Source organism: Symphalangus syndactylus, chromosome 6 (assembly GCF_028878055.3).
Source record: "Symphalangus syndactylus isolate Jambi chromosome 6, NHGRI_mSymSyn1-v2.1_pri, whole genome shotgun sequence".
In the NCBI taxonomy this organism is placed as follows: Eukaryota; Metazoa; Chordata; class Mammalia; order Primates; family Hylobatidae; genus Symphalangus; species Symphalangus syndactylus.
In genome coordinates, this window is record NC_072428.2 from 142,936,304 (window position 1) to 142,960,667 (window position 24,364).

General features: G+C 41.9%; 1 protein-coding gene and 1 long non-coding RNA gene across 2 annotated transcripts in view; both read left to right on the top strand.

The window, feature by feature from the left end:
- The window catches only part of ACTR3B (actin related protein 3B), a 1,022,733-nt gene that overhangs the window by 754,579 nt on the left and 243,790 nt on the right, over positions 1-24,364 (top strand). The window lies entirely within an intron of this gene.
- On the top strand, positions 12,202-15,763 carry LOC134736930 (uncharacterized). Its single transcript, XR_010121430.1, has 3 exons — positions 12,202-12,824; positions 14,122-14,169; positions 15,375-15,763. It is a non-coding gene; the product is annotated as an uncharacterized lncRNA (long non-coding RNA).

Genomic DNA, 24,364 nt, shown 5'->3' on the forward strand with positions numbered 1-24,364 from the left:
CATGCCTGTAATCCCAGCTACTCAGCAGGTTGAGGAAGAAGAATCATTTAAACTAGGGAGTCAGAGGTTGCAGTGAGCCAAGATCGCACCACTGCACTCCAGCATGGTCAAAGAGCAAGTCTCCATCTGAGAAAAAAAAAAAAAAGAAAAAAAGAGAAGAAAATTTGCAGCCTGACTATGCAATAGAAAAGAAGAACCCATTTTCTGGGGAGAGAGTCAAGCCTGCTGTAGAAATTTGCATAAGTAACCAAAAGCATAATATTAATCACCAAAACAATGGGGAAAATGCCTCCAGGGCATGTCAGAGACCTACACAGCAGCCCCTCCTATCACAGGCACAGAGGGCTGGGAGGTAAAAATGGTTTCATGGGCTGGTATCAGGGTCCCCCTGCTCTATGCAGCCTCAAGACATGGTGCCCTGTGTCCCAGATGCTTCGGCTCCAACCATGGTTAAAAGGGGCCATGGTAAAGCTCAGGCCATTACTTTGGAGGGTGCAAGCCCCAAGCCTTGGTGGCTTAAATGTGGTGTTGGGCCTGTGGGTGCACAGAATTCAAGAACTGAGGTTGGGGAACCTCCACCTAGATTTCAGAGGATGTATGCAAATGCCTGGATATCCAGGCAGAAGTTTGCTGCAGGGGTGGAGCCTGCATGGAGAACCTCTGCTAGGGCAGTGTGGAAGAAAAATGCAACATGGGAGCCCCCAAACAGAGTCCCCACTGGGGCACTGCGTAGTACAGCTGTGAGAAGAGGGCCATCATCCTCCAGACCCCAGAATGGTAGATCCACTGACAGCTTGCACCGTGCACCTGGAAAAGCCACAGACATTCAATGCCAGCCCATGAAAGCAGCTGGGAGGGGGGCTGTCCCCTGAAAAGCCACAGGGACGGAGCAGCCCAAAGCCATGGGAGCCCACTTCTTACATCAGCATGACCTGGATGTGAGACACGGAGCCAAAGGAGATCACTTTGGAGTTTTAAGGTTTAATGACTGCCCTATTGTATTTTGGACTTTCATGGGGCATATAGCCCCTTTGTTTTGACCAATTTCTCCCATTTGGAATGGGTGTATTTACCCCATTCCTGAACCACGATTGTATCTAGGAAGTAACTAACTTGCTTTTGATTTTACAGGCTCATAGGCAGAAAGAACTTGCCTTGTCTCAGATGAGCCTATGGACTTGGAATTTGGGTTAATGCTGAAATGAGTTAAGACTTTAGGGAACTGTTGGGAAGTCACAGTTGTGTTTTGAAATATGAGAAATATGAGATTAAGGCAGGACTAGGAGCAGAATGATATGGTCTGGCTCTGTGTCCCAACCCAATCTCATCTTGAATTGTAATACAAATCATAATCCCATGTGTTGGGGAAGTGACCTCATAGGAGGTGATTAGATCATGGGTGCAGTCCCCCCATGCTGTTCTCATGATAGTAAGTTCTCATGAGATCTAATGGTTTTATAAGGGGTTTTCCCCACTTTGCTCTGCACTTCTCCTTGCTGCTGCCCTTCACACAAGAGGGACGTGTTTGCTTTCCTTTCCGCTATGATCATAAGTTTCCTGAGGCCTCCCCAGCCCTGTGGAACTATGAGTCAATTAAACCTCTTTCCTTTATAAATTATCTAATCTCAGGTATGTCTTTATTAGCAGTGTAAGAATGTACTAATACACTCAGCATGCTTGAAATCATTCATAATTTTAAAAATGCAAATGGCATTCCTTCCAGGCACTGTGAGGGGCCAACCTAGGACATATTGTATGAAAATCTGCCCTGTGTGTCTCTGAGTTCACCACATCAACATTCCTTCCATTTCCAAGTGCTCTCATTTCTGGTATCCTGCATCTGCCTCATCTCTGTTTGTGTTTCTAAGAATTGAAACATTGGTTAATTGGAAGCAGCTTCACCAGCAGCAGGAACAGATCTAGAAATTGATAGAAAGTTGCAGTCCAGCTTTTTAAAATACCTACTGGTGCCAAAGGACATGCCAGGAAGCAGAGGAAACCAAGAGTTATTGGGCAGAGGCCCTTGCACTGAAAACTGCTAGAGTGACTAGTAGCTTGGACCTTGCTTGTATATCTGATGCTCCTTGACCTTGGCTAATTATAACCATGGGCTTTTGAGTGATTTCAGACAAAAAAATGAATATCAAAAGGCAATAAAAAGAATCGTTTCTGAAATCACCACTGCTCCTTCATTCCCTAGAAATCAGAGGGATTTATATTTCTGGGGTGAGCCGATCAGCATTGGTGGCAAGTGATGGGCTGGTGACCTTGGAGAGCAGAGGAGCTGTGGAGGGGCACAGGTAGGCATCCTTCACTCTCCTAGGAACACTCCAGGTAGCTCAGATCATGTCTTTGCCAGGGGACCAGACCCTCATTTAAATGGCTTGTCCAAAGTATAATCAGGCTGTTTTAAAAAAAAATTGGTACAGATATTGGACCCCACTGGCGATCATTTGGAGTCAGAGTGTGTTTTCTGTGGATTTCTTTGCATGTTAAGCTTCAGGTCAGGGAAAAAGCAGCAGTCAGTTAGAGGGTGTTCTTAAATTGACATGACTGACTCTGAATGGGGCTAATTGAATCCATTCTCCAGGGGACAAGCTAGGGACCTTGAAGATGGCTTAGTCTCATGAATTTGATGGAGATCTCTAAAGAGGGTGCAACTTTCTAAAGGCACCAGAAGAGGAGTAAGGTGTTGCCTCAGTTCATTGGGGCTGCTATCACAAAATACCATAGACTGTGTGGCTAATAAACAACAGAAATTTATTTCTTAAATTTCTGGAGGCTGGGAAGTCCAAGACCAGGCTGATTTGGTGTGTGGTGAGGGCCCACTTTCCGGTTCACAGATGGTGCCTTCTCACTACATCCTCACCCAAGGGAAAGGACAAACAGCTCTCCCACGTCTCTTTTATCAGGGCACAAATCTCATTCACAAGGACTCCACCCTCATGGCCTAAGCACCTCCCGAAGGCCCCATCTAATCTCATCACCCGAGGGCTTAGGATTTCAACATATGAATTTCAGGGGACACCAGTATTCAGACAACAGTAAGTGTGATGAGACTCACTAGACTGAACTCCAGAACAACCTCCGTCCTTACCCCATAACAGAACCCTGCAGAAGGCACTGAAAAGATCTTTTGAATATTCAGCTTCTTCGACTGTGAGGTGAATAGTGGGTAGATGAAAGGGGTCTGTGCAATAAATGGTGAGATGTTCTTTCCTACTTCACATGGATTTTAAGTGGTGTAGATGAGGAGGCACATGGGCACACCTCATTGTATTGAGCCTCGCTGTACTGCACTTCACAAATGCTGCAATTTTACACATCGGAGGTTTGTGGCAACGCTGCATGGAGCAAGTCTACTGGAGCCACTTTTCCAACAGCATGTGCTCATTTCATGTCTCTGTGTTACATTTAGGTAATTCTCACAATATTTCAGACCTTTTCATTATTATTGTATCTGTTATGGGAATCTGCAATCAGTTGCTCTTGAAGTTACTATTGTGATTCTTTTGAGGCTTCACATACCATGCCAATATATGATGGCAAACTTAATCCATAAATGCTGTGTATGTTCTCACTGCTCCACTGACCAGCCATTCCCTGTCTCTGTTCCTCTCCTTGGGCCTCGCTGTTCCCTGAGACACAATGATATTGAAATTAGGGCAATTAGTAACCCTCCAGTGGTCACTAAGTGTTCAAGTAAAAGGAAGAGTCACATATCTCACTTTAAATCAAAAGCTAGGATGGTAAAGATTAGTGAGGAAGGCATGTAGAAAGCTGAGATGGACCAAAAGTTAGATCTCTTGCAGCAAACAGCTAGCCAAGTTGTGAATGCAAAGGAATATGTCTTGAAGGGAATTTTAAAAGTGCTACTTCAGTGAACACATGAGTGATAAGAAAGAGAAATAGCTTTCTTGCTGATAGGGGGACAATTTTAGCATCTAGATAAAAGATCAAACTAGCCATAACATCCTCTTAAGCCAAAACTTAATCTAGAACAAATCCCTAACTCTCTTCGATTCTATGGAGGCTGAGAGAGGTGAGGGAGGTGTAGAAGAAAAGTTGGAAGGTAGCATAGGGTTGGTTCATGAGGTTTAAGGGAAAAAGCCATTTCCAGAACATAAAAGTGGAAGGTGAGGCAGCAAGTGCTGATGGAGCAGCTGCAGCAAGTTATCCAGAAGATCTAGCTACGATCACTGATGAAGGTGGCTGCACTAAACAATACATTTTGAATGTCAATAAAACCGCCTTCTACTGGAAAAATATGCCATCTAGAACTTTCCTAGCTAGAGAGAAGTCAAGGCCTGGCTTCAAAGCTTTAAAAGGCAGGCTGACTCTCTTGTCAGGGGATAATGTAGCTGGTTACTTTAAGTTAAAGCCAATGCTCATGTACTATTTCAAGAATCCTAGGACCCTTAAAATTATGCTAAATTAATACTGCCTGTGCTCTAGAAATGAAACAACAAAACCTGGATGAGAGCACATTCATTTACAACATAATTTACTGAATATTTTAAGCCCACTGGTGAGACCTACTGCTTAGAAGAAAAGTTTCCTTTAAAAATATACTGCTCATTGACAATAGACCTAGTCAGCCAAGAACTCCACTGGAGATGAATATTGTTTTCATGCCTGCTAACACAACATCTACTCTGCAGTCCATGGATCAAAGAGTGATTTTGACTTTTTTTTTTTAAATTTTTAGTTCTGGGGTACATGTACATGATGTGCAGGTTTGTTACATAGGTAGACGTGTACCATGGTGGTGTGCTGTACCTATCAACCCATCATCTAGGTATTAAGTCCAGCATGCATTAGCTATTTTTCTTAATACTCTCCCTCCCCCCACCCCACTCCCAGACTGGCACCAGTGTGTGTTGTTCCCCTCCCCGTGCCCATGTGTTCTCATTGTTCACCTGTCACTTGTAAGTGAGAATATTCAGTGTTTGATTTTCTGTTCCTGCCTTAGTTTTCTGAGGATAATGGCTTCCAGCTCCATCCATTGTCCCTGCAAAGGAAATGATCTCATTTATTTTCATGGCTGCAGAGTATTCCATGGTGCATGTGTGCCACATTTTCTTTATCCAGTCTATAGTTGATGGGCATTTGGGTTGATTCCATGTCCTTGCTATTGTAAATAGTGCTGCAATGAACATACGTGTGCATGTATCTTTGTAATAAAATGACTTATATTCCTTTGGGTATATACCCAGTAATGGGATTGCTAGGTCAAATGGTATTTCTGGTTCTAGATCTTTGAGAAATCACCACATTGTCTTCCACAATGGTTGAACTAATTTACATTCCCATCAACAGTGTAAAAGTGTTCCTATTTCTCCACAACCTTGCCAGCATCTGTTGTTTCTTGACTTTTTAATAATCGCTATTCTGACTGGTGTAAAATGGTATCTCATTGTGGTTTTGATTTGCATTTCTCTAATGATCAATGATGTTGGGGTTTTTCTTCATATGTTTGTAGGCTGCATGAATGTGTTCTTTTCAGAAGTGTCTGTTCATATCCTTTGCCCACTTTTTGGTGGGGTTGTTTGTTTCTTGTAAATTTGTTTGATTTCCTTGCAGATTCTGGATATTAGTTCTTTGTCAGATGGAATAGGTTGCAAAAATGTTCTCCCACTCTGGAGATTGCCTGTTCACTCTGACAATAGTTTGTTTTGCTGTGCAGAAGCTCTTTAGTTTAATTAGATACCATTTATCAATTTTTACTTTTGTTGCAATTGCTTTTGGTGGTTTCATCATTAAATCTTTGCCCATGCCTATGTCTTGAATGCTATTACCTAGATTTTCTTCTAGGGTTTTTATAGTTTTGGGTTTTATATTTAAGTCTGTGGTCTATCTTGATTTAATTTTTGTATAAGGTGTGAGGAAGGGGTCCAGTTTTAATTTTCTGCAAATGGATAACCAGTTTCAGAGCACTGTGTATCAAATAGGAAATCCTTTACTCATTGCTTGTTTTTGTCAGGTTTGTCAAAGATCTGATGGTTGTAGATGTATGATCTTATTTCTATTCTGTTCCATTGGTTTATGTGTCTTTTTTCATACCAGGAACATGCCTCAAATAATAAGAGCCATTTATGACAAACCCACAGCCATTATCATACTGAATGGGCAAAAGCTGGAAGCATCCCCCTTGAAAACTGGCACAAGACAAGGATTCTTTCTCTCACCTCTCCTATTCAATGTAATATTGGGAGTTCTGCCCAAGGCAATCAGGCAAGAGAAGTAAATAAAGAGTATTCAAATAGTAAGGAAGGAAGTCAAAATGTGTTTGTTTGCAGATGACATGATTATATGTCTGGAAAACACCATTGTTTCGGCCCCCAAAGCTTCTTAAGCTGATAAGCAACTTCAGCAAAGTCTCAGGATACAAAATCAATGTGCGGAAGACACAAGAATTTCTACACACCAACAACAGGCAAGCAGACAGCCAAATCATGAATGAACTGCCGTTCACAATTGCTACAAAGATAATAAAATGTCTAGGAATACAGCTAACAAGGGACATAAAGGACCTCTTTAAGGAGAACTATAAACCACTGCTCAGGGAAACCAAAGAGGACACAAACAAACGGAAAAATATTCCATGCTCATGGAGAGGAAGAATTAATATCATGAAAATGGCCATACTACCCAAAGTAATAGATTCAATGCTATTCCCATTAAACTACTATTGACATGCTTCACAGAATTAGAAAAAGCCTGTTTTAAAAATTCATATGAAACAAGAAAGAGCCTGTATAGCCCAGACCATCCTAAATAAAAAGAACAAAGCTGGAGGCAACATGCTACTGGACTTCAAACTATACTTATAAGGCTACGATAACCAAAACAGCATGGTACTGATTTTGACTTTCAAGTCTTATTATTTGATAAGTATATTTCATAAGGCTATAGCTGCTATAGATAGTGATTCCTCCATGGATCTTGTTGGGCAAAGTAAATTGGAAACCTTCTGGAAAAGATATCTAGGTGCAATTAGGAAATTTGTAATTCATGGGAAGAGGTTAAAAAAAAAAACAGCATTACCAGGAGCTTGGAAGAAGTTGATTCCAACACTCATGTATGACTTTGAGGGGTTCAAGACTTCGGTAAAGGAAATAACTGCAGATGTGATGGAAACGGCAAGAGAATTAGAATGAGAAGTGGAGCCTGAAGATGTGATTGAATTGTTACAATGTCATGATAAAACTTGAATGGATGAGAAGTTGCTCTTAGGAAGAAGCAAAGAAAGTGGTTCCCTGAGATGCAATCTACTCCTGGTGAAGATTCTGGGAACATTGTGGAAATAACAACAAGGGATTTAGAATATTATATTAACTTAGTTGATAAAGCAGTGGCAGGGTTTGTGAGGATTGACTCCAATTTCAAAGTAAGTTCTACTGTGGGCAAAATGCTATCAGATAGCATCACGTGCTGTAGAGAAATCTTTCATGAAAGTGTAAAAATCAATCAATGTGGCAAGCTACCTTGTTGTCTTTTTTCTTTTTTCTTTTTTTTTAAGGCTGAGTCTTGCTCTGTCACCCAGGCTGGAGTGCAGTGGTACGATCTTGGCTCACTGCAACCTCTGCCTCCCAGGGTTCAAGTACTCTCGTGCCTCAGTCTCCTGCATAGCTGGGATTACAGGCATCCACCACCACATCTGGCTAATTTTTGTATTTTTAGTTGAGATGGGGTTTCACCATGTTGGCCAGGCTAGTCTTGAATTCCTGACTTCAACTGATCCACCCACCTCAGCCTCCCAAAATGCTGGGATTATAGGCATGAGCCACCACACCTGGACTTTTGTCTTATTTTTTTAAATTGCCACAGTCACCCCACCCCACCACCCTGATCAGTCAGCAGCCATCAACATTGAGCAAGACCCTCCACCAGAAAAAAGATTACAACTCTCTGAAGTCTCAGCTAATAGGATTTTTAGCAAGAAAATATTTTAAAATTAAGGTATACACATTGTATTTTAGACATAATGCTATTGCAAACTTAATAGACTAAAGTATAATGTAAACATAACTTTTATATACACTTGGAAACCAAGAAATGCCCGTGACTTGCCTTATTGCAATATTCACTGTAGTGTGGTGGTCAGGAGCTGAACCTGCAATATCCCTGAAGTATGCTTGTACACTATTTGGGAAGCCAAACATTTCCACGTTAATATATTTAATTTGTCATTGTTTCATTTCTGCTGAAAGCAGAGAATTTCCTTGAAGGTTGTTATAAAATGTTTACTGGTATTCATCTTAAACCTTGCAAGAAGTAATCTGCAGATGATATGAACCACCTATAACTTTGTTCCAGTACAATGGGATTAAGAAATAATCTCCGAATTAAACTTCATTACATAGTCTAATGTTTCTTCTTTTTAATTTTTCAATTGAATAGTTGGGTTTATTAAAAATAAAAGAAAAATTGAGAATTACTTATCAGGCATCCTTCCAAGTGCTTCAAGCAATTATTAATTTTAAAAAGCTATTTAAATTACGAGAATGTATTTTTTTAAATCAGAAATGCCTATTCACCATCATCCCATAAAACTTTAATGGTGAAATATTATGTGCTTTTCATTCCATTATTGCGCAAATGAATTATGTATAGAGATATAGCTGGTGCTTCTTTCCTTATTTACATTTATGAGTAGATCTCCATGCAGATAACGTGTTTGGTGAAGCGGGGAGGCAGAGGCCAGCTACACTCAACAGAAGGGGCCGTTTGAAGTCTGAGTTGGAATAACGGAGGAAGAATTTGACAACTGCAATGACACTTGACAAATGCAATGACACTTCACAAGTCTGGCTCCTGACAAACAATACTGGCCACTAACAGTGCATATAATTCCAGTTAGCCACTACTGCTACAAAACAATGCCCATCTTGGGGCTGAACTGATCTTAGAAATAATCTTTCCAAACAGTCCAAATATCCAACACCTTCATTTTACAAATGAGATCGTGCTGTGTGGCCTCTTGCCTAAGGTCCCATAGCCCTGTCCCTTGCGTCTGTATCCTCTAACCCTGGCAATAGTGCATGCTTAACTGCTACCCCTGGGTCCATTTGCAACTTGGCCTCCGGAGTTTATGATAGTGGCCTGGAGCAGAGCACAGAGCATCGTAAGGAACCCAGGATCCACCAGGCCTTCTGCAGCTGATCTCTGAGTCAGCCTTGCAGGGCCTGCTGGGTCTTCTGCCTGAGGGGCCTGGTGCTGGATTCTCACCTTGTCTCCCGACTCTGGCCCAAGTTCTTACTCATTAGTCTACCCACTCCCAGCAGGTCTCTGTGGAACCAATGGCTTGGGAATCTGGCTGGCCACTCGCTCTGGCTCTGTAGGATCCAGGGCTGCCCTGGCCTCTGCTTATCATCCTGAAGCCCTTTCTGCACCCATGCCTTGGTTTTAGTGCCCGGTAACCTAACTCCGCATGGCTGAGCCAAAATTGATGGTCCTCGGTGTGACTGTCTGTTCAGTTGGATTCATCCTCTGAACTTCCCAAGCCTTCCTGCTACCGGGTGGATCCCTGCCGCGTACCTGGTTGGTGTTCTTTCTACTTCCTGAACCCTGTCTGCAGGGAAAGCTGCTGCTGGCTTTTACACTCGCCTTAGTGTGGCTATCTTTGTCCCCCTGAGGTTTGTTCTGACTGCCCCCAAAACCCATCCTTTAGCATCCTAATCTACCCCCACCTGTAGGAAGTAGATTCATCAGTTCATGGCTTTGCCCTCCAATCTCCCTTCACCTTTTGGGCTTGATAGACGTGTGGCCCTTGTGGACAGTGTGCTCATCTGCTGAGTTGACTGCGCTGCGATTTCCGGGAGGGTGGCTGCACTGTGGAGTCATGCGAAGGGGAAGGCAGCCTTTCCTTCTGCCCTGGGTGTCCCCGTCCTGTCACACAGAAAAATTTAGCAGACAGCACCCCGAAATGCTTTCCCTCCTTTCCCGACGTGTCCCAGGCCTTTCTGGCATGTTCTGCATTCCTTGTTCTGTCCCCACTCTTCTCTGTTTGAAGGTTCTGTCCTTTGAAACCCAGGTTTCCTGGGTTTTGTTGCCAGTTGGTTTCTGGCTTGATTCAGCCAGTGGGAGACTCGTGCCAGGGAGCATCCCCCTCCCTCTGTTACAGGCAGGGTCTCTGGCAGTGGCTCCTCCTACCACAGGTTCCCACTCCTGCCAGGCAGTGCCTCCCACCATGACCCCAGTGTTAATGTACTAAGCCTCCCACTAAGGTCCCAGCTCCCAAGACACGCACACTCTGCTTGAGGGGTGTCATCACAGTCTCCTCCCTGTGCACCCACAGCCCAGGGGTGGCTGTGGCCTTGCTATTGCTCATTTCTGGGCTGCTGTGCTATGCCCTGTTGTGTCTGACTTCATTAATTGTTAGTTGTGTCATCAATTTCATAGCAGCTTGTGATGGTTGATACTGAGTGTCAACTTGATTGGATTGAAGGACGCAAAGTATTGATGCTGGGTGTGTCTATGAGGGTGTTGTCAAAAGAGACTAACATTTGAGTCAGTGGGCTGGAGAAGGCAGACCCACTCTGCCTTCTCCAGCCCACTGGTGAGCACAATCTAATCAGCTGCCAGGGAATATAAAGCAGACAGAAAAAGATGAGAAAGCGAGACTGGCCTAGCCTCCCAGCTTATATCTTTCTCCCATGCTGGATGCTTCCTGCCCTCAAACCTCAGACTCCAGGTTCTTCAGTTTCGAGACTCAGGCTGGCTCTCCTTGATCCTCAAGCTTGCAGACAGCCTATTGTGGGACCTTGTGATCCTGTAAGTTTATACTTAATAAACTCATATATATGTATTTTTTCTGCATTTCTTACACTTACCTGACTACAGCTACATTTTATGTGATATCTAGCAGTAAACTTAGATGTGACTGGTGTGACTTCACAACCTGTAAGCCTCTAAATGGGTGTGATTTTACACTGCTACATTTGTGATAATTTTTTATGCAGTGATAAAATACATTATATATAATATGAATAATGTACATTATATATAATACATGTATATAATATATACATATATAATGTATATATATTATGTATTATATAATGTATTATATATCATATATGAGATATATATTTTATATATATATTATATATACACACACACAAACACACATCCTATTAGTTCTATACCTCTAAGTAACCCTAACACACAGCCTTTGGGGATAAATGGTCACACACACATCTGCAATGCATAAATCAGCTTAAACATGAAACTGCTTCAGAAATACTAAAATGTAAAGAACGGTACACTTTACAATAGCATTATTATTATCCCCCCTTTAGAAGATGTAATGCACATAGTTACAGGAATTCTCAGGGAATTTAGTCTTGTTCTCATTTAACTTTTTTATTCTGCATTTCTTACACTTACCTGACTGCAGCTGCATTTGTGTGTGGTATCTATCAATAACCAATAGAAAGATGTTTCTGGTAATAAATACTGAGAAATATTGTCAACATATTAAAAACACATGGCTTAAAGTAAGACCTCACATAGCCCATCCGTTTTTTGCTTCTGTCTCTCTTTCTGACAACCTACAGCTGAGTTTTGAACCTTTAGTGGAGAGCAGTTTTCTCTCAGCTTTTCAATGGAGGAGAATTCTCTTTTTATTGTTTCATAGAGCCATAGACTGTTGGGTCTACGAGGGACTGTGGTGAGCGTAATTCTGAGATTGTTCGCAAGAATCCAGGCCTCACGTGAGCACACACCTTCTTCCATTTACTGAAACACGAACCTATCTGCTGTTGTGAAAATAATTTGCAGAGGTAATTAATGTCTCAAATTAGTTGACCCTAAAATAGGAAGAGTAGGTGGGTCTGACCTAACAGGGTGAGCCTTAAATGGGAAAGGACTCTTTCTGGAGCATGAGATTCAAAGTTTGAGGGGCATTTGATACATGAAAAATTCTCCTTTCCTGGCTTTGGAGAAGGAGGGGGCCGTGTGGCAAGCCAAAGTGACCCCCACTGACAACCAGCCAGGAAGTGGGACTGCAGTCCTGCAACCACCAGGAACTGACTTTTGTCACAACCGTTTGAGACGAGATGAGAATGCTGTCTGGTGGGCATCCCTATTTTGGTTTTGTATGACCCTGAGTAGAGACTTTGGCCACAATCACAACACGATTGGACTTCTGACCTCCAGAGCTGTAAGCTTCTAAATGGGTGTGGTTTTAAGCTGCTACATTTGTGATGATTTTTTATGCAGTGACAGAAATCTAATACATGGACATGTTTTTCTTTTTGCAGATGAGGAAGCTGGGATCAGGGGAAGTGAAGAAATGCATCTCCCACTTTCTTAGTGACTCCCATGGGCACTATGCCCATGTCTAGTGGTGCGGCCAAGGTGTGCATATGGGTCTCTTTCAAATGACAATTATTTTTAAGGAAAGAAAACACCTGGCTTTCAGTGAGAGTAATCAGATAAAGCTGGTTATGTTCACTGCAAACCTCCCCTGAGGTAATGAATGGGAGGCCCTCGGTGGAAATGTCAGAAGGGCCAGCCCTTTATGCTTTATTTTCTTTATTCCCGGTCCAAAATTAGATGCGACCAGTATGACTTCACAAGTGCTGTCTTCGGACCCAAGCCGGGATGTGGCCACTGTTTGCCAGGGATCCTGCTGCAAAGGATTCCAAAGCTTGGCTCCCAGCCCAGGTGCCCCTGCACTCCTGAGGCAGAAGCTCTGCAAGGCTTCTCCTTTCTCATTCCCGAGGCTGGGGCTTCCTCCTTACAAAGTGTCCTTCCAAACTCCTCCTTCCAAACCTGGCTTCTGATGAGAGGGTGCAGAGAGAAATTGGGCTTTGGAGGTAAATGTATTCTTCTCTGTATTTCATTATCTCCTGGCACCTAGCACTAGAGCCAGCCTCACTCAATGGGCATAAAAATAAACATTTACATTTGCCAGTTCATTGGTAAAATCTGAATCTTGACCTCGAGGTCTGCCTCTTTGTAACTGGTCAATCCAGGATAGATTCAGAAAACCACAGGATGGGATTTAGAGCATCTATGACCATTAACTCAGACTTGGGCTAATCCGAATAGGCAGTTCTTAACTAAAGGGAAACTCACACCAGCATCATTCATTTACATTAAGCTGTCTCTCCAAACTCTATGACTGGTATATCCAGTCTACTAGGTCCTCTAGGAAATGCCTGAGCAGGCTGGGCATGGTGGCTTACACCAGTAATCCCAGCACTTTGGGAGGCCGAGGAGGGAGGATCACTTGAGACCAAGAGTTCAAGACCAGCCTGGCCAACATGGTGAAACTCCATCTCTACTAAAAACACAAAAATTAGCTGGGTGTGGTGGTGCACGCCTGTAATCCCAGCTACTCAGGAGGCTGAGGCAGGAGAATTGCTTGAACAGGGAGGCAAGCCCCAGTGCACTCCAGCCTCGGTGAGAGAGTGGGAGTCTGTCTCAAATAATAAAATAAAATAAAGAAAAAAAGAAAATGCCTGAGCAATAAATACATAAATAATAATAATGTATAATTTATACTCTGAAATAGCTTGTAGGCAATAAAATACAGACTAGAGCTAAATGACATAATTTGAGATATAGACAAAATCTACTATGTAATGTCCTGAGCCTGAAGAAACACTGTGTGCTGAAGTTGATTGAGCGTTTTTGTGGAAGACCTAAAACTTGAAATGGATCTTGAAGAAATATTCAGTTTTAAAAGCTTATTCTTACTTCAGAGAGACATATGGAGAAATAGATCCATTAAAGAAAATTTGGAAAGAAGAGAAAAGATTTAAGGAGGCAAATATTTCTTACAGTCCTCCAATCCTTAAATATGCATATGTAACAACTGGGACAAGGTAGCCCATTATCTTGCTTTATTCCATGTATCTCAACCAGGATTTATCCTCCATCAGGCACTAACACAGTTTTGAGACGTCTTAAAAATTAAGCACAATTAAGAATAAGAAAACATTTTTAAAATTACAATAACCCTTCTAATGCCAAGTAAAAACCTATTGCTTGACTTCAGCTTATTGATTTTCTTCTTCTTAGCTTTCTTGTTACCAAGGCAAAAGAGAAAAAGCATTAACTTACATTTCCGCTACTTTCTGAAGACAAACTTTCTGCTTTATTTATCAGCTTTATCCTGTTACTGAATTCAAATGAGAATGCAGTCACGAAAACCAGGTAACATAACAGACAGTGCATTTAAATACACATTTTTAAAACATGTAGACATGTTGTCCAAATGGATGAGCGTATACCTCTCAGTTATATTAGTTGCCTGCAAAATTATTTTTACTATGTTATAATACAGTGTGTATTTGTTGTCATCTAATGTTCTGGCTTCATCTAGCAAAAAATCATTAAAAATCCATGGGACTGTCAGTGAATGTGTGCATTAGATAGCCCCTCTCAAATATCACATATCTCAAGTGGACCTTTACCAGGCGCTGGATTGCCATTTATCCGTACATTAATTCTCCAGCCACAGCTTGCAGCACTGAAATTCTTTGTGGCTCATTAACATACAGGAGTCTTATGTGTTACACACCAGTCATGCATGAGGAAGAGCTGTCATTCTGATGTGTAAGACTAAAATTTAGCACAGTGAACTGCAGGGGAATCTGCAGGACAGGAATTAAAAGTAATGGGATCTCACTTTTCAAACTAAAATAGTCTCCTCCATATTATGGGACACAGAAATCCAGACTGTCAAACACACGGTCCAGTCAAGGGAAAGTGCTCATCAAATTCTCATTAATTTATTTACTGATTGTACTGACTCAGTCTGAATATAATTGCATATTAGTGGATCACAAGAATGAGTAATATATAAAATTCATAGCCGAACAATCTAATAAATTTTCCTGGGACTGTTGTCTATTTAAGTCTCTCAGTATATCCAACTACAACAATTTAATTTTCATCTATTTGAGTCTGTGAAGCTTAATTCAAACTGCACTGGCTTTGAATTTTAAAATGGTAGTGATTGCAACCAATATATTTCTCTGAAAGGAGAACCAATCTAGGGCTCTGATAAAATGCTGTTTATTCTCCCCCTCACCTCTGGACCACAGGGCGGGGGCAGGCATTTCTCCTTTATGCTCTTGAAGGGTGGAAATTTTTAAGAACGTGGGAGAAGCCAGAGCCAGTTTTTGAACACGTAGTAAGGGTGCTGATTGGAGGATCGTTTCTTCTCAAGAAAATTATTCACAAAGCTGCTTTATGGGGGTGGTTTGTTTAGATATTTTTTTCTTTCTCTCAATTGCTTATGTCCTGAGAAATGAACTTGACACAGAAACCAGGGCTGTAGATACTAGTGACTACCTCCTTTATCCAGGGTGGTTTTTGCTGTGTAATCTTTCTCTGTCCATCTTCCTGTGCTCTAGGAATCCTGCCTCCTCAGATGTTCCTACGAAGAAGTAAACTATCTCTGAGAAGCCTCAATGTTGAACTTTATTCTGGAGAGACAATAAAGGCCTGTAATTAGAGCGATGCTTGAGTGTATATCAACTGTCTGACAAATTGACTTTACTATAAATTAGCTAAATTCCAAAACCATTTTCAGAAATAAAAATATCTTCCGAATTTAAAATGAGCTGTAAGTGTATATTAAGGTTAATTAAACATCCTTCATATTGTTTTTATACATATTTTAAAAGTAACGTGGGCAGAGTAATTATGTCTGGAACATACTCACTTCTCTGGGTACTGAGGTGCTAGTGATCACAGAACAAATTCTACTAAGTTAACAATACTCTCAGTTTTCTTTCTTTTATTTTTGCTTAATTTATGCTAGATTTTCTAATTTTTTTTTTTTTTTTTTTACAAAATAAAACACATAAAATTCTTTGGTAGATTAACAAATTTGTATGGTACAGATCATTGACCATTTCCATGTTATTCTATTCCACTGCAGAAAATAAATGTATCCATTAAAAATGTTGAGATATTAAAAAGTACAATTATGGAATTTCAAAATTATATTTTTACACTATTTGAGGTTGCTCCATTTTATTTATCAGGTTTCTTGCTTTTGAAGGAATAAATTTCAGCCCCTTCTTGCATGGTTTACTTTCAATTACAATTTACTAAAAGCTATAAAATCTAAAGTTATTCTTGTCATATTGGGTGTTGAAAATTTTTGAATGATTTGCACCTGAGAACATTTAAAATCTAGTCTTTAAGAAATTTTGAAATGTACAATGCGTTATTATTAATTACAGTCACCATTCTGTGCAATAGATCACTAAGGCTTATTCTTCCTGGCTAGCCAACATTTTGTAACCTTGGATCAACATCTCCCTTTTTCCCCATTCATCCTCCTCTCCTGCCTCTGAAAACCACTAAGTTGGTAAGTGTACTAGGTGATAGAGATGTTAATTAGCTTGCTTGAATCATTCTACAATGTAAGCATATATCAAAATATTACATTGTACCCCACAAATACATGCAACTATTATTTGTCAACTAAAAATAAAATAAAAATTTTTGAGAAGACTTGCACCTGATTTTGAAGATCATGTGATCCAAATTTAGAGGCTGAATTTACTAAAAACTGAGTTTAATGCCATGGCAGGACCCTGAGGTTGATTTATAGTGAAGTTCTTCAAAGGCTTATGCATTTCTACTATTGGACTGATGAGAGACCCAGAGACAGAATGCGGGTGTGACTGGGCTCATATATTTCATTGGATTCAACATCAGCTTTTTTTAAACAAGATTTTGTAGTTCAGCTTCTCTTTCTCACTCTCTTTCCATGCACGCACACATACACATTTAAACAAATTGTAATATTTTACCAATCCAAATAGAAGTTACCATAGTTTTCCTAATTTAGGAAAATATTGTTTTTACATCACTCTGCTCTACCAAAATTTGCAATGCCACCACAAAACCATTTAATAAGGAAATACAAAATATATAAAACTGTTGCCATTTATTTATAAAGTTCTACAGCTGTTGAAGGAATCAAAGTATTAACAGTTATCCCTTGCTATTTTCTTACACACACACACACACACACACACGCACACACACACAGAGAGAGAGAGAGAGAGAGAGAGAAATTTGGAGAAGAAAAGTATTAATGACTAATTTAGAAGAATAGTTCTCTGATGAAAATAAAAACTGCTCTGCAGAATGAAATGAAAATAGTTTCTGTAACTGTTAAATCATTATTTGGGGCACAGATCTTTGTGTCCTGCTTTCATGTGGTCCGTGACCTTATTCTAACTTCTGAGACTGGGGCTCTACACTGCCTTCCTGCTGGGGTTTGGAATCTTGCCTCTGAATCCCAAACCCAGTAGCTGGGATCTCCTAGCAGTCCCAAATCCCCTAACATAAACCACCCATCTGCGTGTTGGAATTGATGCAGTTGTTCTCCATTCCCCTGCTGGGATACCATCCACTCATGGGATTTTCCTTCTCAATTTTGCCTTGCCAAACAACCACCAACCCTCTAAGGCCCCTTCTCTGTGATGACCATACAATTGCCTCCTGGCCAGCACTCATCTGTCTCCCTCACTCACCCTGTGATAAATCAAGGTGTTGCCTCTCTCCTCCATTAGCCTTATTCCATTAAGCTAAGCATCTCCGTTTCCTTCTCGCCTAATATGCAATGAAAAGCTGGCATCGTTAGAGGAAGTGGTCAAGAGAAAAATTCGTTAATCATTAATTTGAGGTGTTTGAGGATATAGGTCACCTTTAAAATCTACTTCTCACAAATGCTTTCCCAATTAACTTCACAAGTGATAGTTTATATCCTGTCCAGAAAAGTGGGTTCCAATCTTTGCCAAATAATTCTGGAAGCAAGAGACTTTCTCTAGGGGAGTTCCTCTGGTCATTGAGTGATAGTGCAGGTAAAGTTACTTAGTGTCACTGTGACGGGGACCTGGCGAGCTGGCAGGACCAAGGGGGTTTCTCTCGTTCCTGACATGATTGTTAGAGCTGTAGCAGGATCCCGGTCTCATTGGCCCAGGATGAATGGCAGGCTCTTGGCAATGGATTAAACCAATAAGACAGAGACCCGGCAAACAGAAGGACTTGGATTTAAGGGTGTTTCAGAGTTTAAAAGACACATTCATAAACATGTGGAAGCCCCCCATTCAAGGGATAAGGCACAGTGCATTTATTAGGAGCAATAAGTAAGGTCAAATCAGACAGCCATGGTGTCAAGACCGTGGGTCCTAGTCCAAGGCCGATTGAGGATATTATTCCAGGCCAAACAGACTTAGGGATAGTTGGAGGATGGTTTATTGATATTATCAGAAAGAAAGACCACTCCCAAAGCAACTCATATTCCCTTGGGAGCCTCCTCTCTTGAGTAAAGAAGTGGAGAAGGCGTTCCAGCCTGGGGTTTATTTGAAGGGAACAGCTTGAGTAAGCTCAGAGAAGAGAGACGCTTCTCAGAAGGGGGCTGGATCCTCCCACTCCCAGACTGTGAGTCTCATACCCGTTATTTTATCAGGAAGAAATTGGAGACCTGAGCATCAGGTAGAAGTCTAAGCTGGAGCCCAGATGAGCAGTGTGGAGAAGAGGAAGGAGGAGACGAGCTTCTCTAAGCAGTTATTCTGGAAGGAGAGGATGCAGTTTGGTGCATTTTGGTGTGAGGGATGGGGAACTGAATGCAAGTGGAAAAGGATGACGGGTATAATGGGATCACAAAGAAAGGCAGATCCTTGCATTTCTTTTAGACAATAAATGACACTCTTCTCCTGGAGGACATAAATTCAAGAGAAACTGTGCATTCCAACATGTGAATAAAAATGTTCCCAAGCTCAAAGGCTCTTATGGTACTCAGCATGCAACAAAACTCGGGAGAAGAAAGGGCCCCTCCTTCCGAAACTGCTGATGGAGCACAGAAGAGAGATGGAGCAACAGGAGGACCTTGATTTAGACAGAAAAGAGGTTTCACCCTTCAGGCCCATCCTAAGCATTGCTGAGAAAGCAAGACACTGTGGTTGCTCCACTGCACACAAGGAAAGAAGAATAAACAAATTCAAGAACAAAATAAATCTACATGAAATGCCTTCACGCAGGTGACGATGTCCCTGTTTTCATCTACTTACTAATGTCCCTGTCTTGTTAATGTGACCATCCCTCAACTAGTTTTGGCAATTTAAGAGAGATTATAGCAACTAAAAATCTGAGTGTTAGAGGGAGACCGTGTGTCTTCATTTACCAGCCCCTCCACTGATTACCTGGGCCACTATGGGCAAGTTACTTTACATCTTAGAAACATTTCTTCCTTTATAAAATGAATATAAGCAAAAAACAACCCATAAAAAATGGGCAAAGGACATGAAAAGACACTTCTCTTTTTTTTTTTGAGACCGAGTCTCACTCTGTCACCCAGGCTGGAGTGCAATGGTGCAATCTCAGTTCACTGCAACTGCTGCCTCCCAGGTTCAAGCGATTCTCCTGCCTCAACCCTCCCAAGTAGCTGGGATTATAGGTGCCCACCACCACGCCCAGCTAATTTTTGTATTTTTAGTAGAGACAGGGTTTTACCATGTTGGCCAGGCTGGTCTTGAACTCCTGACCAAAAGTGATCTGCCTGCTTCAGCCTCCCAAAGTGCTGGGATTACAGGCGTGAGCCACCGTGCCTGGCCAAAAAGACACTTTTCAAAAGAAGACATATATGCGGGCAACAAGCATATGAAAAATGCTTGGTATTGTTAATTATTAGAGAATGCAAATCAAAACCACAATGAGATACCATCTCACACAAGTCAGTATGGCTATTATTAAAAAGTCAAAAATTAACAGATGCTGACAAGGTTGCATAGAAAAGGGAATGCTTATACACTGCTGTGGAGTGTGTAAATTAGGCCAGCCACTGTGGAAAGCAGCTGGAGATTTGTCAAAGAACATAAAACAGAATTACCATTCGACTTGCAATCCTATTATTGGGTTATACCCAAAGGACTATACATTGTTCTATTATAAAGACGCATACACATGTATGTTCATAGCAGCACTATCCATAATAGCAAAGACATGAAATCAACCTAAATGCTCATTAACAGTAGACTGAATAAAGAAAATGTGGTACAGGTTCACCATGCAATACTACGCAGCCTTAAAAAAGAATGAGATCATGTTCTTTGCAGCAACACGGATGGAGCTGGAGGCCATTATCCTAAATTATCTAACACAGGGGCAGAAAACCAAATACTGCCTGTTCCCATTTAGAAGTGAGAGCTAAACACTGAGTACATATGGACACAAAGAATGAAACAACAGACAGGGGCCTACTTAAGGGTGGAGAGGGCAGAAGGGGGAGGATAAAAAAACTACTTATCAGATACTACCCTGATCACCTGGGTGACAAAATAATCTGTACACCAAACCCCTGCAACACACAATTTGTTTATATAACAAACCTGTACATGTACCCCTGAATCTCAAATAAAATTTAAAAAAAAAGAATATAAGACCTTTTTGGCTTGCTAGGTTTAGTAAATAAAAATACAGGACAACCTGTTAAATTAGTATTGTAGATAAGATACAGATCCTTTTATGTACAACTGTCCCAAATATTGCATGGGGCATAATTATACTATTTATTTATTTATTTGAAATTTAAATGTAATTGGGTGTTCTGTGTTTAGTCTGGCAACCCTAACAAGGTTTCATTTATCATCCTAAATAATTCCCATCATCAAATGCTAACATATTGTGTGGGTACAGTAAGAATTAAAATATTAATTACCATTGTTTTCATTCTATAAAGATGATCTAGAACAAACTACATATACAGTAAGTTAGGGAATTGAGGCTTGCAAAGTATATGCTACTTATCTGAGATCGTGCACACAGGTTTGTTTTTTTTTTTAATTTCATTAGTGATAAAACTGAGAACTCTAGCCCCCTCACTGCTGATTTTTCTACAGCATCTAGGTCAATCATCCTGGTGAATGGGAAATCCATCCATAGTGGTCCTTTACTTATGCCTTTCCTGGGCCTAATGCTGCATCTTTACTATGAAAACTGTGGCCAGAGCACTAGCAGCTACTGCACCTCCTGGGAGCCTGTTAAAAACGCAGAGTATTAGGCTTCATCCTTCATCAGAATCTGCATTTTAAACAGAATCCCCCAGGGATTTGTTTTGTTTTGTTTTGTTTTGTTTTTGAGATAGAGTTTCACTCTTGTTGCCCAGGCTGGAGTGCAATGGTGCAATCTTGGCTCACTGCAACCTCTGCCTCCCGGGTTCAGGCAATTCTCCTGCCTCAGCCTCCCGAGTAGCTGAGGTTACAGGTGTGTGCCACCATGCCCGGCTAATTTTATATTTTTAGTAGAGATGGGGTTTCTCCATGTCGGTCAGGCTGGTCTCGAACTCCCAACCTCAGGTGATCCGCCCGCCTCGGCCTCCCAAAGTTCTGGGATTACAGGCGTGATCCCCCAGGGATTTGTTTGCACATTAGCGTTTGAGGAACTCTTTCCTGGCTCAGCCTCGGGCCTGTCTCCAGCCTTTATAAGAGTGGTTCATTGTTCCTGGCGTAGATCAGAATCACCTGAGCAGGTTTTAGAACCCAGTGGTATCTAAACCCTGCTCCAGAGATTTTGACTTCATTGGCCTTGGGGTGGGCTCTGGGAATTGGTGGTTTTCTTTCAACTCGCAAGTGCTTCTAATGTCTTTGCTTTGAATCACTGATTTAAGAAGAGCTTTCCCACCTAAGGCAAAAGACACTGAAATAAATCGATGTCTCCAATGACATGTATTTTCCTTTAGCATTGACAGCCCGAATGTACGACCAGACCATATTAAAAAAAAATAGAACTCTGACCCACAGTCCTCAGCAATCAGCCCAGGAGGCCAGCCCATTCTCTACAGCGAGCTTATCCTACCCGCGGCCTGCAGGCTGCACGTGGCCAAGGATGAAGTTTATTGCGGACACAAATGCATAAACTTTCTTAAAACATCACGAGATTTTTTTTTTTTTTGCCATTTTTTTCTTTTAGCTTATCAGTTACCGTTAGTGTTTGTGTATTTTGTGGAAGGAAAATATCTTGGAGCCCCGAAATCACTAAACTAAAGGCAAAAGTCAAACTGGGAACTGCTGAGGGCCAACCTGTCTCCCATTCTGTTCAAAGTCACCCCTCTGCTCACTGAGATAAATGCATCTCTGATTGCCTCCTTTGGAGAGGCTTATCTGGAACTCAAAAGAATGCAGCCGTTTGTCTCTTATCTACCTACTACCTAGAAGCCCCCTCCCCCATTTGAATTGTCCTGCTTTTCCAGACCGAACCACCGTTCATCTTACATAGGTTAACTGATATCTCACGTCTCCCTAAAATGTGTAAAACCAAACTGCGTTCTGACCACCTTAGGCACATGTCATCAGGACCTCCTGAGGCTGTGTCCTCAACCTTGGCAAAATTAACTTTCTACATTAACTGAGACCTGTCTCAGATTTTCGGGGTTCACAATTTCGTGTGTAGCCCGTGACAATTCTTCTTTTTCCAGTGTGTCCCAGGGAAGCCAAAAGATTGGACATCCCTGACTACAGAAACCAGTCCAGGAAGCCAGCCTGCTATCCACAAGCCAGACTTACAGGCAGTCAGACCACTTTCTCCAGCAACCAGTTCAGGAACCCAAACCCTAACCCCTCTAACAACCGGGTGGAAGTGGCCAGGGCTTGATTAATATCTGACAGCTTCTCAGATTTTTAGTTCCACTTCTAACTTAAGACCAATCAACGAAGGACAAATACGGTCCCCTAACCAACTGCCCAGCATGCCCTTTTTCTAATTAGCCGACCCCAGCTTCTCCACACCAACAGCCCCAAGTAGGGGCACCCCTTTCTGCCACCATAAGGCTTTCCCACTGCCATGCCTACCTTTGAGTCTCTGCCAATACACGAGCAATGCTGGTTGACTCCCTTGCTACAGCAAGTGCTGAGTAAACAGTCTTTCTTGTTCTGGCCTGGTGGGTCTTTGTCTTTGTCCTCAGCCCGCTGCTGGAGATGAGCTGGGAGCAGGATAAGCATGTGGGTCAGAGGAAACAGACTTTCAATACACCGTGAAGACTTCGATGCTTACCCTGCTACTCCTCTCAAGCCTGCCTCAGCCAACAGTGGGATCACAGTTAGATGGACTCAGCCATTTGTCTCCTCAAGCCCCCAAGTCCTGCTCCCTGTTTCTCCTCTGTCATCTGACCTGCCTCATTCTGGCCTGTGCTTCTGAGAGTCCTTGTAGGGCATAAGCTCTGGAACTTGAACGGCTTGGTTTGAACTGAAGCTCTGTAGATTAGTTGTGCAACTGCGAATAACAGGATGAATCATTTTGTGCCTTGGGCTCCTGATTCTGTCTCTGGGGGTGCGGTGAGAATTAAACAATGGATGCCTCTGAAGCGCTTAGTCCTGGCCGGGCTCAGTAAGTTCCCTGTGAGCGTAAGCACCGTTCTCGTCATTCTGCAGGGGGCTATTTTTTCTCCTCACTTTGTCACTCAAGTAAAGACAGACTCCCTCCCTGCTTGAATCAAGGCGTTGTATATAATATAACTTACTAAAGGTTGGAGAAAAGGCAGGGCTTGATCAGTTAGTTTGACTGCCGTAACAAAATGCCACGGGCAGGTGCCTTAAACAAAATTTCTTTTCTTTCGGTTCCGGAGGTTAGAAGTTCAGGGACCCAGCTGATTCCATTTCGGGTGAGGGCTCTCTTGTTGGCTTTCAGGCAACCACCTTATTGCTGTGTTTTCATCTCAGGTGGTCTTGTAGAAAGAGATCAAGCTCTCTGGTGCCTCTTGTAAAGACAATAATCCCATCAGATCAGGGCTCCAATCTTATGACCCCATTTAATGTTAGTTACTTCCTTATTCCAAATACAGCCACGCTGGGGGTTAGAACTTTAACATGAATTCTAGGGGAACAGATATTCCAGTCCATAACAGAGACATACTTTAAAGAGAAATAATAAACATAAAAGTGCCTATTGGCCGGGCGCAGTGACTCACGCCTGTAATCCCCACACTTTGGGAGGCCGAGGCAGACGGATCATGAGGTCAGGAGTTTGATGCCAGCCTGACCAACATGTTGAAACCCCGTCTCCACTAAAAACACAAACAATTAGCCAGATGTGGTGGTGTGTACCTATAATCCCAGCTACTTGGGAGGCTGAGGCACAAGAATTGCTTGAACCCAGGAAGTGGAGGTTGCAGTGAGCCGAGATCGTGCCACTGAACTCCAGTCTGGGTAACAGAGCGAGACTCTGTCTCAAGGAAAAACAAAGGGCATATCAGACCTCCTTGTTCCAATTGGGCTCTTGGTGGTTCCTGCTGCCAGAGGCCCCCTGGTATCTCTTTCTCTTCTCAATCCAATGCAAGTGGGGCTCACATGCATTGTTTTGAGGAGCTGCTCTTGTTTCCAGAATCCCG